The sequence below is a fragment of the Megalops cyprinoides genome, chromosome 24 (genome assembly GCF_013368585.1).
Source record: "Megalops cyprinoides isolate fMegCyp1 chromosome 24, fMegCyp1.pri, whole genome shotgun sequence".
Taxonomy (NCBI): domain Eukaryota; kingdom Metazoa; phylum Chordata; class Actinopteri; order Elopiformes; family Megalopidae; genus Megalops; species Megalops cyprinoides.
In genome coordinates this window covers 8308530-8324698 of record NC_050606.1, presented here as the reverse complement: position 1 = coordinate 8324698, position 16169 = coordinate 8308530, and positions in this window count along the sequence as shown.

Genomic DNA, 16169 nt, shown 5'->3' with positions numbered 1-16169 from the left:
TGCACAAATCTACCATTAAAACATGCTCTGCTGTGATGAACGATTAATTCAGAGAAAGAGTGAAAAAAAATCTAGGACAATGATGCTCATTGTTCATGTCCAGGAGAAGAGGCCCCACATAGCCAGCTGACCCTCCATTGCTTGTCAATATTTCACCTCTCATCCATTTCAATATGTCTTTGTTTACTATATGGGTCACCACCAAAAATGTTGACTGTGTTCCAGGACTGCAGTTCATGCAAATGAAATATATATATGTGCATGCGCTGTGTTATAAATACAACGTTAATGCAAACAATTTTTAGGAGTTGACAGATTAATGTAAGTGGTTATTCAGTTTGCATTAGTGTATGAAACGAATAAGACTTTGAACTCTCCTTGAACTGAATTACTTCATCTGTGGGGAATACATTAAAAAAATAAGCTCGTCGTCGTGAACACATTTTGTACGACTTCTAAAAAGAAGTCATGGGTGCAGCTGAGAGTGATAACACCAAACACGAAGTCCCTGTTTGCCTGTCAGTCGTGATGTAGCGGGATGACCTGTTCACCGTAGCCCTTCTTTCTTTTTAACATTTTGTAGTGTATCCACTTTCGGTTCTCACATCAGATAGCCACCACTCTCCAGTAGGTTCGTAGTCAGCGCCATCCTCTCCATGGAAATACCTCTTGTGGGTGGTTTCCGTGACGACAGACCGACCCCCGCAGTGATGCCATAACTATACCCCCCCCCCCCCCCCCCCCCCCCCGTTCTCCCTCTGCCACTGGAAAGCCATCAATAAACCATGTAGGGATGACAGCTCTTATTACAGCTGGGGCCATGAACGCGCAACCTGCGCAGGCCAACGCAACAGGGGTTCCGTTTCATGTTACATAAATAGATTTTTCGTGTAGTGAAGGAAATTTGATCTGAGAAATTTTATTGACAGGTTAAAACCCCGGGGTTCGGTGGAACATAACTCCGCTGCGTATTACGATCCAATTTCAGCAAAGTATGAGAATCTTATTCATCTATTCATTGATGATTTATATTTAATTGATCACATATATTTATTTGTGACGTCTGGTCTTCTCCACTGGCACTGAGGCAGGATGCAAGAAGAAGAACAACAATATTAATAATAACAATAATCGTAATCATATATGGGGGAAACATCCACATGGTCTCTGACTCTAATAACCATATGACTTTAATACAAGGATTTCCTTGTATGAAAATCATGAGAATTCTGTGAAAACATCTGAACAAATTCACAGCACCACCTGCTGGACAAAAACAACGGTGGCGTTCCTTTTTTTGAAAATAACACGCACAGATATTAAATGTCTATATTTGTGTTTTTCAGTACATACGAAACATTTTGCGGCAGTCGACCGCAGATCTTCGTAGAGGTGAGGTAGAACAGAAGTAGAAGAGTAGATCTTGAGAGGTTGCCCGCACTAAAATATAGGCAACTATAAAAAAGTAAATCATAATACCAAAGTAAGGCTGTACAACTCACTACTGAAGTGATCTGTTAACGGTGCGCAGCAATGACAGTGAGAAAGGGATATTGCACAAAAGCAAGGCAAACACACTAAACAACGCATGCATATGGAAAAAAAACACCCTCTCAGAATGAAACCCTGTCGTGTCAGCATGTGTATTCTATACATGTAAGGACATCAGGCTCACAGTATTTCCCTGCCTGCTGAGGAGAAATAACTATGGTAAATCTTTCATCATAAAATCTTTAGTCGTTACAAATGGGGTCACGCAATTAAACTGATTACCATTTTTAATTTTGGTCTGCTTTCAGATTGCTTCTTCTGAATACTGCTACTAGTAGTAAAAGTCTGTACTGTGCACAGTCTGTACAGGAGTGGGTGGTTACTAATGGGCTTATATGAAACATGGAAGATAAGAGCAGGGACCCTCAGACTGGTACTTCCTGTAATTCGTACTGATTATGATGTTAGAGAGAGGAAATGGAACATGTAAGGTACAGACAAGCCATCACGAGTCGATGGTGAACATTTTTAAAATGAGATCAACTGAGGCTCTATGAGCTTCTTTGCCCCTGGCTGTGTCATCTCACCGACCTCAGCCAAACTACTGCGCTCAGGCGACAGCCATTTTACAACCAAAGAGGAGGGACAGGTAGCTGAAGAGCTGTGGGGTTGTCATCACTCAAAGAATGAGTCCTTTTGTTTCAGACAGAAGCAATCTGTCTAGAGAGGGTGAGCCAGCTGATAATGAGAGGAAATAGTTACACCAGAAGTATTTGTAGTTCTTGAGCGAAGAATAAAGGTGTATAGCTGTCAAAGGGGTTGGCTCCAGACAGTAGCCAACATGTGACTCAATTTTTTTATTTTTTTTTTTGTCTGAGAGCATTGGATAAATCATATAGAAATTGCAGTAACCTTGCTTGAAATGTGAAAATGGCTTGTGCATTTTCCACATTGCTGTACAGAGTGGCTCTCAGGGTCCACAGGGATAACTTTACTTGGCTGCTGATTGCGCCAGCGAGACTCCGGTTATGACAATAATCTGAGCTTCCAGCCACAAAGAAATTGCGAGAGGCTTTATCATTGTCGGGGAGTACAATTTGTTAGGCAGGCGGATTGCAGCCCAAACTGGCCTGGCAATTGATGTTCTGAAGCGGTCCGACCTTGAAAGGTTTGCCTTTCATGCCTCAAACTGGCAGCTCGTTAGGGAACTCCTCTCCGCTGGGAGGAAAAAAAACAATGTTTTAAGGTGAAGATGGCTTTCCTTGAGAGAATATATCAAGACCAGTGGCAGCCAGGAAGCTACAAACAAGAAGAAGAAGAGAATGTGCCTTTGAACCTACTACCTTTTCAGTCTGAAACTTTTTTTTAGTGATGGAAATGCCTGCCAATTATAGTCATTATTACCCATCAGGTGTAGCAGTGATACCCTGAGTGCACTGAAATTCTTTTTTTTTTTTTTTTTTACACATAGCTATGCTCAGCGGAATGATTTTATGTGAAGCGACCAAAGGGCTGAGCTAAAGCACATTAGATTCAATCAGCGGCAGCTGGGTAGTTCTTATTTAAATCGTCATGTTTTTTTTTAATTTTGTACAACAGTCATAAACAGGCTCAGGAAGATAAAGAAAGGACATTTCTTCTCTTTTTTTCACCAACTGCCACTGGTCATGATCCCTCTGGAAGGCAAGTGCTCTGAAGAGGAGCTTTTTGGGGGGCTAATTGTCACTGTCTGTGATTGCTTTTAGCATGTGAAGGTGCTAAAATCCATCCCTGCAAAATCATAATATCTTAGCTAATTTACCAAATTAAACATTATCAATGTGATCAGCAAAGCAGAAAGAATGATAAAATGTTTTGTGTTTTAACTGTAACCTGAGAAGGCTAAAAAAAAAAAAAAAAACGAGATGCTTATTTGCATCTGCCGACAGCCAAGGAAATGCTTTCTCCACATCCTTTATTTCTGACAAACTGAGTTCTGGGGTAGAAAGCTATGTAGAATATGCCTGTGTGAATAAATGCTCTTAACCACTTAAACAGGGTGTGACATGTTTTGGCTCAACACCGGTTGTCAGTCCCTCCATTGCACACAGGGCCAGGTTTGAGCTGCCGGTTTTCTGAGTGCTACAGCTCCAGTTCTACTCCAAGGTGGCCATGTCCCACCTCACCTGTTCCTCAGGGTCCAGGTCCCTAAAGCAGGAGGGTGTGATGAAAGACCCTTGAGGAGGAGGCTAAAGTCAAGCAGTACAACACCAAGCCGCTGTGTAGCACATGGAGGGTTGGAAAGCCCCCTAAAACAGGCGGACGGTAAAGCGGCAAGCCACTGAAAAAATGCTTAATGTTTGTTCATCAGAGGTCAACTGGCATCGGATGCAACTAATGAAATGATTACAGAACCCTTATTCATTATTTCCTGTGGTGTAATGGCGGGAGGAGTTACTCATTTGTGTTTTGCTCTTATTTCAGACCAGGCAGAAGATCTGGCACATTTAAAAATCAAGTTGACATGTTCAATGACAAAAAGGCAAACATTATGCCATACTCTCTGGACACCAGGCAACTACAAAAATCAGAAGCAGGCTCTTTTCCAGGTTCACAGTTGGCCTGTGCCAGTTGTCCAAATCATGCTAGCTGTTCAGCGTCAGTGGACTAATTTTCACTGCGCTGTTGACGTTTGAAATTCTTTGATTGATTGAAATCCCTCCTCACCAGCTCTATCAGTTACTTTAGATGACCACTAGATGACAGAGTGGATTCCATAGTAATATGTGGCTCTGCATATAAGCAACTTGGAATACACAATGATAAATGGCTGTCTCCGAGGTAGTGAAGGTCAGAAAGTAGGTTCCCTTTTTTAAGCCAAATAAATAATATGTACTACATTCTGCCATATGTTTTCATAAAGTTTGAGAATTATAACCCACCAAGGGCAACATTCTATTCTAAATAGGTAAAATGCAAACCTTAGAGAACACTTTGAATGAGAGTAGCATGCCACACATTTCAGAATACCCAGGAGAAAAGGGAGACGAACGAGAGACGTTTAGCATAACTCAGACTCATGCTATTACATCATTACCTCTTCAGTGAGAATGACTTAACATGCATTTTAAAGTGAAATCTTTCCCTCGGCAGTAGTTAAGAAGAAAAGCACAGTAGCTGTGAGCGATCCGTCCGTGCGACATTAAAGCCCGGCTAATGAAGAGGTCTCAGCGAGGTTCCCAAACAGGTCATTACCACGCAGCGCTGCGGAGAATGAGGAGACCTGCAGGGCGCGAGTCTCTTAACCATTCAATGAGACGTATTCACCGCAAACAGGGCAAGCATTTAGACGACATTGTCGGCTTAGTCTCTGTACCGCAGTTGACTGTTTTTATTTCTATCTTAAGCTTTTCAGAACGTGATGTACTTAAAATCCTAAATAATCAAATGCTATGTGCCTCAGTCTGTGCCAAGCATGTCAGCTGTTATTACTATTGGTCATACAAAATAATTCAGTCAGACAAGCTTGTATACTTTAAGACGAGGTCACAAAATTCTGCATATACAGTAAACGCAGCGTATGTGTACCGTGCAGAAGTGCACAGACAGTACTTGATCAACATGAAATCACTGGCCAAGTGCTGTGGGAATAGATTTACGCTAACTGCCTGAGGTTTCATAATATTTTATTTCTGGTAGGCCTACATCACACAGGGCAATAAGCTATGCCCTTTTCACAATCCCATGCAATAACTGCTCCATTATCACTAACGTCTAGGTGAAAGAGCCAGCAGGAGATTTCCCGAAAACATTCCCTGATCTATTTGTGCGACACATCTGACATGAATATTGACATTAATACAGGTCTTTTGTATCACGTTAAGAAAACCACTGTACTGGTTAAACGCATTAGACAATGAACTCCGAAGGAGCGTCGAGCGCGCGTATTCTATTAGCGCGGCGCCATCACGATTCTTAGCTGATGTTCGAGGGTGACGTTCACAGTCTCAGCTTCCCTGGCTGTTACACGCTTTCTCTGTCCAATCTGGGATTCACACTTGCCTTTTCACACCCACAAAGCACGGCTGCGGTCGACATGAGTTTGTGGTGGTGTGCCATGTCTTTCAACATTTTGCGGGAAGTAGCCAACACAAGAAGGTGTTTCGTGAGTTAGTTGGGTTGCGCTACAGCACGCAAACAACATAGCCTACTATAGCGCTAGGTTACATCGAATTTTAAACTGAAATTGATGATCAGCGAATCACAAAATGCACGATAACATCACAGTGGCCATACACAAATGAACTAAACGGCTACTGGGGTGCAATACTATTAGGTGCATTAATCAATGTAAAAAAAAAAAAAAAGAATATTTTCTTATTAAAATAATTTCATATGTGTTTATTCAATAGAACAATTGTGAATAGCTAGGCCTAACTGACTGACAGCTCGACAGCATAATTTAGTAAACACAGATAGGACAATATTCACCTATTCTTATGTATGGCTATGGTGAATGAATTCCTATGGGGAATTACATCTCACATATAAGCGTAGCACTATCTAAAGCTTTAGGTTTGTTATTGACGTAAACGGATCCTACAGTGTAATTGTAGGGAGATTGCAATTCCGGCGGAGCCGCCGCAGCTGAGAAAGACAGATGAACTCATTGTACGGCTGTCTGGTGGAATCAATGAGACCTGCTGGGCACCGGGATCGCACTCTTTCAAAATGGCTTTCCCTTGGCGGCGTTCCCTTCTTATCTGTCTGAATATCAGTGCGTGCATTCTGTGACGCCGCAGATGCAAATTGTTCGTGCTGCAACACTGCGATGGTCTGAAATGAAACAATCCCCTTGGTTACCCAAAAAGATAATTTAGGTCCGGAGGCGGTTTAAGCCGCAGGAGAAGGGGGGAGAGTGAGGGAGAGAGCAGGAAAAAGAATGGCAACGAAATGGAAGTTTCATTGATCATAAGGACTGTAGGCTGAGGTGTACATGTAGGTATAGAACAAACAACGTCAAAATATCTGAAGAGAGTGGCCCCGTTGCCTCATTTAAATTCTCGCCTCACCTGAAGGAAACAGAAGTCGTTGTTTTATTTCCTATTGACATTTTACACTGTAAACACCATCAACACTGCTTTCAATTCCTTTAATTAAATCGTTACCGCTGAACTACTAGTGAGGGGTGACATTTTACAATTTAGGTATTCGGCGGTGAAATTGATCGCAGCTGGGGGCTGTCGTCGCTTTCAGCGTTTCGATAGCAACTAATTAAACTGTCAGAATCGGCCTTATATGGACTACGCGTCGCGTCCGCTACTGGCGAGCTATTTAAAGAGATTTCATTCTCGGTTTTAACGCTGCGGCGATGGAGAGGCGAGTAGAATCTCTCCGCTTCAGCGTGCTATTTATCCTGACAGGGATAACGGTTCCTGCACCAATTTTAATGTGCAACTGGCAGTTTCTCTGACTCCGAGTTCAAACAAAGTAACTTGGCAGGTGGTGGGGAATCCAGACTGGCCTATTTTTAATATTCCTGTGGGAGATTCACCTGCCTGTAAATAATAAAATTCGAGATTTATATTTTCCCCCAGAACTGGCAAGAGACGCTGTGCATCACAGAGCAGGCGATGTATGCTATGACCTAGGTTTTATTAACGTTAAGGTCACCTAATAAAAGAAAGGGATATCCATGGATGGATGTCACCATGCATAATATATTTAGAGATGTCACACGCATGTGCGGGGTCTGTGTCTTTTTCCCAGGTATGAGATCGCTTCAGTTTGTTTAAGATGCGACCTCTAAACGGTTGGATCAGGTCGAGAATGTGAATTTTACACGAACGGTCGCAGTGGAGACTGCATGCCCAGAGTTTTGAAGACGATTTTGAGGTAATGCAGGAACACCCCGAGCTCAGTGAAAGCAGGACAAGGAACGATGGTTCAATTCATGTTTTTAGGGTCATTATTGCTGAAGTAGCAAATAAGTCCACCTCTATAATAGCCTATATGGCAACAACAAATTTTGTCTTGCCTCCATACACTGAAGAAATATCTATGCTAGCAACAGCATAATGATGCCAAGTATGTAAGACAGTCCTCTATATAGAGCTGACAACTAAACAAAAATGCTAATTAAACTGCACTGATAACACATTGATTTAGTTGCCTCTCTGAACTTCAGACTATCTGCTTAAATTGATTCAAATGTTTTTGCTTAACAATTTGTTTTTCCACCTACTCTTCTATAAATATGTGCTATTCTGTGTCAACAAGGAGGGCTGTCATACTCATGGGATTTTGGTCTCCACCTCCAACTGACATTCACAGCATTACTGGATAATAGAAATATGGAATCTTAACTAATAACCTGCCAAGGACAGATAAGTTAACTGACACTTAACTGACAGTTAAGAAAGTATGGGAAGGACTCAGGAGGTCAGAGAAAGTCTCTTAAAAGGAAGAGAGGCCACACTTAGCTAGTCTTAACGGGGATACCTGAAACCAACATACAATCTAATTGACAGGGCACAGGCAAGGACTCAGGCGCGGACCACAAGAACTCCAGAGTCCAGGCGTTTAACAACAAAATCGCAGAACACGCAGGCAGTTCAAAACAGGCAAGGTCAAAATACCAGGAAGGCAGTCCAAACACAGACAGGAATCAAAGCCGGGGACAGGCAGGGTCAAACCAGGTAGTCAGGAAGATCAGGTGAGCAAGGCCGGACAGCAGGCAGGAGCAAGGTCGAAGAGCAGGCAGGGTCGATTCGGGGAATAGCGATCAGGCAGAAAACACAGCGGGAACGAGACAGGTAAAGGCACACTGCAACGAACTGGCAACAAGACAGAGACAAGCAGGGTAGATATAGGGCTGGGCTGATGAGGAGATGGGAAGCAGGTGTGTAAGCAGGCAGGAGGGGATGATCAGGTGGGCGGAGACAGGGCGGAGAGTGGGGCAGGGCTAGAACACAAGGAAAACAAAAGCACATGGACAGGGAAAAACAAAACACAATAGCTAGGGGGCGGGAGCACTGACACTAATACTGATCCCATAGAAGCTCCTTCTTTGAATCTCCATTGTTAGCCATGTCTGACACTTCAGAGAATCTCTTCTGCTTTTGTCTTTTGAAAAATGTTAAAAATTACTCTCCCTTTTAAGTTCATCATTCAGGAATTGAATTTGCCAGAATAGACAGAATGCAATCCACGTCTTGTACTCATCACTCCATTCTCATAGCTTGCCAGGCATAATGCAATTGGAAACATTTTTCATGACATCTCATTGAGGGTTAACCAGAAAGCTGTGTTACTTTTTGGCCAGTGAAAATGGATTTGCATCAATTGTTTGATACTTGAAGAGTAAATTAAGCCTAAAAGGCCATGGATGGAATGTTTGTGTGGACAGGCTGTGGTTGTTCAGATGTCTTTGTAGGCAGATTGAAGGAGGAAATGATATTCAATATGAGTGCAGGTAGCCAGCAAGAATAATTGCATGTACTTTGTACAGTTGTAGTAGACCTGTCTTCCATGCAAAATACATTATCTCCCCTCAGAATCAGCCCCCCCTCCCTTTCATGTGATATTAAGTAAGATCCTTTAAAAGAGTCTAGACCCAGCCATTGTCAATAGTTAGAGAGTGATGCTAATTCTCCTGAAATGACCCCATAAATGTTTATTCTTTTATGTCCTTGCTTACATCTCTCCCAGCCTCTGGGTTGAGTACGTCATTTCATGTTTTCCTCTGTCATGGCTGCGTACAGGCACGGTGAATCACAAGTTCCTACTTCAAAGGAAGAGCGAATTTCAAACTACAATCCTCCTCTGCTTTCCAGCAATCTGAACAAACCGTTCTCTAATCTGTTGTGGGTCCTCTCTTATCAATTAAACTGTGCTATCTTCATAATTAAGCGCTGAGACTTTGCAGTGAGGCAGTGGTAGGAACGCCCTCGAGTTGAGATGACTCACTTGCCGTTACAAAAAAAAGCTCTATCTGCAGAGCTTTGATTTTTTTCATTCTAGTAATCCCATGAAATTGGGAAGAGCTATGGGAATGTTATTTCCACAACCTTTTCCAGGCTTTATTACACAAAATGTACCTTTATGTAATAAAAGAAAACCTCACGTAGAGGAGGTTTAAAAGGTGTGAGAAGATACTGTAATTCTAATTTAGGTTGACAGCCTTTTGGACACCTTTTAAGCCGAGGGTCATGCACATCCATATTAAAGGGAGATAATTGCGGTGGTTATCATGTTCTAGATAACTTCTTTAGTGCTAGACAGGATTGTTTGTTAATTCAACACACAGTGGCTTAATCCATTTATCATAATTAATTTAATTCAGATTTCATGCTTTTAATCACCACCCCAACTGACATGGTATTTTCAAAGGGCCCGTGATTTGTGTTTCTAGACACTTCAAAGATATATTTGTAGGTGAAACTTATTGGGTGTATTTATTAGCAGTGGAGTCTCAGATGAACAAGATGTTCATAGGCACAGAGTAATTCCACCCTCTGGCCGCTTCTGACAGCCACTGTGACAGGGTCTCTGTGTTCCCCAATAGCTGTGTGAGCATTTTTGTTTCAACATGGGCAAAAAGGTAACATTTCTTAGGATATAAAGCTTCCCTGTTTGTGAGAGATTCCATTTCCACACCATGCTGAATGGGATGAAGCACAGACAGAAACACTGTCCCTTTTCATAACTAACTGAAAATAAATAGTACATAGTGTAGACATTTCTGACTTTCCCTATCTGTGTTGTCATTTTCACCTCTCAGCAAATCGGAATATACATTCGTCTGGCTTTGACACACAAGAAACTTCTCCAGATGAGCGTGAGTGTATGCGCAAGTCAGATGTGCATTAGTGGTTTAACCCGGAGCTGGGGGGGATATGGATATGTATGGAACAGAGGATGTGGTGGGCAGCTGGGTAAGTTTGCCCCACAGTAGCCCTCGCATCCACTCACTCACTCCAAGGTGTGGTTATGTGCATACAAAAGGGGCTCCTAACATGGTATGACAGCGCTGGACAAAAACGCAGAGGGCTCTTGGGCGGTAAACCCCTTTGTCAATGAGGATCGAATTTCACCTGCTGTACTTTCAAATGGTCTCAGATGCTTCCCTGGGCTTTCAGATGCCTTCGCTGGCTCCTTTGTGACCCTTTCAAACGCCTTCTTCTGCCGTCAGACTGCTGTCAGCTGTTGACTGCACCGTCTGTTTGCCTGCCATGCGGTGGCTGCTTCAGAATGCCTTCCTTCACCATCCGAGGGCAGCATATCAGCTATAGGGTCCTTTGTTGGGAAGGCAACGCACAGAGTTAGCACTCTTCTGTCTTCCATATTTTCACATAGATAGTAGTGCTTCTCAGTCCTGGTCCTGGGGGCACAATGTTGTCTTATTTTGAATCAGATATGTTTGAGATAACTATTTCAATACTGATGTGTACTGAAACTCTTTCTCTCTGGCTAATCTATTATTAAACACTGCATGAGAGAACTGTCTTTTTGGAGCGACTTTTGAGCTTGTAGAAGAGACACGAACTAAATGAATCTGAGAAAATGCACACTTCTCAAGCACAAACAGTCTTACATTTATCAGTTTCTATAGACTAACGGCAGGTTCTTGTCAAATGATGTCAGATCAATGTTCAATTAATCTCTCAATCAATCTTAACTAGGAGCTCAGCTGTAACAAGAAGCAACAGACCCGATCCGCTTCTAGAACCAAGTCTGAATACTTCTGCTGTACACAGAGTACTTTCCCAATGTTATTTCAGCTGGGACTAAAATGATATTGTATACTGTATGAGCCTGCCACTCAGTGCAGACTTCATACAATGTTGGTGATTTAAGGCCATATATATATATATATATATATATGGCTGTGATGCATGACAGCAAGATCATTTGTTCAAAGGTTTTGAATGTCAATTTCCACATTGAAACTACACAAAACTATTACTGATTGTGCTCTTATGAAGAGCTATTTCACCAGCAGTCTACTATAAACTTCTATAGCATATTTTTTCACTTCTCAAAATCACGTTCAGTTTGATGGGTTAAGGAATATACTTTCTCTTGGTTTTCACAAACAGTTGAGCAATTGAAGGAGCTGGCCAGCTACATTCTGTTTTTTTTTTTTTTTTTTTTTTTTTTTTTTGAAACCCAGATTTAAGATACGTATGTACGTACGTATGGGTATTTTATTTTCTAGTTGCTTGCTAGACAGCTTCATCCAGGGTAAATGACTTGTTTCACAAGCTTTGACCAATACCATGGCTGGAATCTATCAAGGATAGGTCCAGTTCCTTCCTCAAGGGTACAATGGCAATACTTTCAATTCCAACACTTTGTTTCTTAGTCCAGTTCTGCCCCATGCAAAAATATATGAACAGAAATACACAAATATCCATCCCGAGCAGGTTTATGTTAATATTAGATTTTTTTTTATAATTGGATACTTGTGAAACAGTTAAGTGTAGTGGAGGATTTACAAAGGATAAATTGTATTATAGAAATTAACTGCATAAAACCCCCTGAAACATTTCCTGATACTCATTATTCTACAACTAGAATATCCCATGTAAGACTTTCATCTGAAACTCTGCTATATACTGTTTGGGTATGGATTAGTCAACGTCTGGCCACAGCTTGCCAAACCACAGGGACAGATGCTCAGATCGTCTTGATGCCAGATGAGAAGGTGTTTGGCAAAGAAGGATTTATGTTACTGTCTGTATTGCAGCAGGAAAATGAGCTTCCATGAATGATGCAGAATTTTAATGGGAATGTTTATAACAGCGATGTGAATCGGAAGGGAGCAGTTAAAGTGTGCTGTGATGAGACTGCAGTAAGAATTGCCGGTGGAGATGAGCTTACTGAGTCTTGCTTTGCAAGGTTTATAATCTAGGCCAAGACCATTATGTGGACATGCCTCACACACAGTTTGAAGCCAAAGAAGGGCAATTTATGTCCTTGCACGGCATTGTGGGAAAGAACAAAGTGAAATTCACCTTGCCACTACCTTTCGATGCACTCTGAGTATGGACATGCTCACACCATGAGGACATTGAAAATCAAAAGTTTAAAATACATAGTTACCTACAGATGGATTTTTATTTCTCATGCAGCACTCATTCAGCTACAGTTTGACCAAAATAAAAAATGTAATGACTCAAGACGCTATCCTAAAGAGTTTTGTTTATAGACTGATCATTAAAGGTAAATACTTTGTCTTAACTATCAGATGCCAATCTCATCACAGCAGAGTATTTGTGCGCTAATTAGTCTCCACTGTTTTCTCATTTGTACGATGATCATCCATCTAATTGCCTGACTGCCTCCCTCCCTCTGTCCATCTCTCTCTTTCTTTTCACATAAAATACATTTGATTACTCTGACATAAAGCTCACCACATCACTCTATAATCTTTGCTGTATCACCACAACATCTGCAAATTATTTTCCACCATGACAAACATAACTGAAAATTGAGTGTAAGTTATAGTACCTTTGTAAGACACAGTTGCCTGTAGAGTGTTATACATTTACGAATAGTTCACAAATTGGGGCGTGTGTTTGCGTTATACACACAGATAAAAGAATGCTACCCTTGTAGAGGTGTGGTCCCGTGCACAATGGAGCACACTTTCACACGCCACCCCTTCGTCACGCCTGTCTTCCCTCTTTTCCCTGGGGGACGTGATGCATTGCGGTGCACCCACAGAGCGTGTCTTACGCGCTGTGGGAGAGGACAGGGAGCAGCCGTGTCAATGACACACAGCATCCATCACCCCACCTGTGGATGGATCACCACACACCCCGCCGGGTGCCCTCAAGTGAACATAATTACACTGTTCCTGCTAGCATTGTTCTCATTGGTCTAATAAAGATGCAAAAGTGTGCCTCACTAGAATCAAAGGATATTTTTGGCACATTCTTGTTGGGTACAAATGTTTGGCAGGCAGACAACAGAATCTCGGAATCGTATATCCCGATACTTGCCCCGACTTCCCTTGCCAGTGAAGTCTGGGCAGAAATTAAAGCCAGCCAGCCTACAGAATTCTTGGCTGCTGTTGCAGAGGCCCTTAGTTCTGTAGAATATTGATAAAGCGCCAAATGTACTTTAAATATTTATCGGGCCATAAAAGGTTGCAGGGGTTAAGATGCAGCTGAAATGGTGAGCACGCAATGCCAGAGGAGAGTGTGGAGGAGCTCTCTCAGGCCAGAGCCCGTACACCACTGTCTATCTTCAGCTCTGCTCCCAGAATGGTTGGCCACACTCGACCACGCTTGACCACGCTTGACCACATTTGACTGCTCATGTATGCGAGGAAGTTCAGCTCTGCCGCTCCTGCCCCCGCCTCCCTCGCACACGGACACGGCCGGTCAGTCTGGAGACCTGTCACTCTCTGTCAGCACACTCTGCCGCCTGCTAACGTAACGGGTCATTTCTGACAGAGCTCCTAGCTGTCAGTCATTACACAAAGAGGCTGACTGCATTCCAACGACAAGGTGCTAGACAAAACCTCGCTATATTGCCTGTGGCAAATGTTCTGGATTATATCTATTCAGAGGGAAAACTGGCAAAGCCAGCCATTGGCAAGGATGAGCACATTTCTAAAGAGTGACTGGCTTTAAGACATGATTACCATGTTCATTTACCTTAAACCAGGTTTTTAGGGAGGCTAGTTGCAGAATAATGTCAGCACGATTGATACATCTCCAGCCAACTTCCTCTGCCATTTTGTCTTCTCTTAAGTCCCGTTCAGATCAACAGATGCAATTCCGATTGGATACCAGTGACACATAAAGCAAAGGAACATTGGATCTTTAAGACATTTAGTTCAGTGTGTCCCAGTCCCAGTGCTGGGAAACCATGTAGGTGCTCATTCTATGTGGGTTCCGTACTGTTCAAATACAGTTTGGTTCTAAAAGGTTTAGTTCAATTTATATCCAGTACTGATACAGATTTGACATCATGTGAATGAGAAAGGCCTTTGTCAAAGAAATGTACTGTACCTTAGGTGATGAACTAAAGTACAGATTTCTGAATGCATTTTTTCTGTGATTTTAAGTAATCAGGTTAATAAATTGTTTAATTAAATAATTGTTATGGGGTCTAGAATGATCAAGCTTAATCAATTGCGACAGCTATCCTGCATTAGCTGAGGGAAGGGATAGCAACAAAACATGTTGAAGAAAAACCTATCTATTTATTTTAATAGAAGAGATATACCCACGGAAATACATCACTTTCACAGAAAATTTACAGCAGATGGCTGTGATGAAATGTAAAATCCAGATCAATATTTAATTAAACGCTCAATCAAACCAAAGCAACTGAGATTCACTGGAACAAAAACCGCAATACATATAGGTGGCTGTGATGAGAATGAGGAAGATTGATCTATTTGATGCTGGAAAGAATAAGGCTTATATCAGATATATAAGGGACACTATCGCACTGCATTCATATCAGGCTGTTAAACCAATAACAGTGTAGCTGTATGGTAAGATCTGCTGATATTGGTAAACCTGACATATCACTATGACCACACTGCTGAATACTAACACTGAGAATGGAGGAACTGCTTCTCTGCAAGTCTCCTCTGACATTGAAAATGTCCTCTACATGTAAACAATATTAAAGTCAAACAAATCTTTTGGAATCATCGGTAGAAGAGAAAAAGCAATGTAGCAATGTTCTGTTTTGAATGCTACTGGCGATTGCCTTCCCTGATTTCACCTGCAGTAACCTCTCTCAGTTAACAACAACAACAACAACAACAGCGGAATAGGATTTGGATGTCTTATCAGAGATTCGGACATCAGCTCCAACAGTTGAAGACTTGCATTATAGACAAGGCTATGACTCATCAGGCTGTATTCACATCTTTATTTCCACCAGGCGGGTATGTTTCCTCTGACAAATGAAGGGCAGGAAAATGGAAACTGAATTTGTTTTTTTTTTCTCGTTTTATGACTAACCTCTCCTTGTCCCACTTCCCTTTTACAATGACAATGACCCACTTTTTCCCAGGGATGATGAGAAACAAATCACCCTGAGAATGATGCTTTTCCTGGTGCTACCCCAACACCGTCCTCTGATGCATTTAAGTCATGTTTACAGAAGCCCGCAAAGTGATCGTAACAAACTATGGGGACAGTGTTAGAGCATGGTACAATTAACTACAACAAACTGGTCGGTTGCCTGTGATCTAGAGAATAACGTTCAGAAACAACATTTCACCCTAATGATGATATATCCAGTAAGACCCACAGACACACAAATCACAATAAAATGCAGTTATATCTGTTTTTATTTTATTTTATTCTCTGTGGTGTAAATATAGCCTTTTCTTGTTTGTGTCTTATTTATCATGCTTAGTTATTGTCACTGTGACAAAACAAGAAGGCACACAGTCCTCTTGGTGTCTACTTGGTGCCCTCCTTATCACCTAGCGTGCATGCCAATTGCACTATCGGCAGGGGCTGTCTGTGATGACCACACTCAGCACTTCTGCAAAAAAAGTGTCTGAAGATCACGCAGTCCCCGCAGGAACGACGGGTAAAACAGCAAAACCAGACTCCTGTGAAAAGGCAATATTTACATGCATAAGCACAAAACGTTCATCAAGGAAACACAATGCCTTTCGATGTAATATTTGTGGAAATGAACCCGTCAGCTGCCAA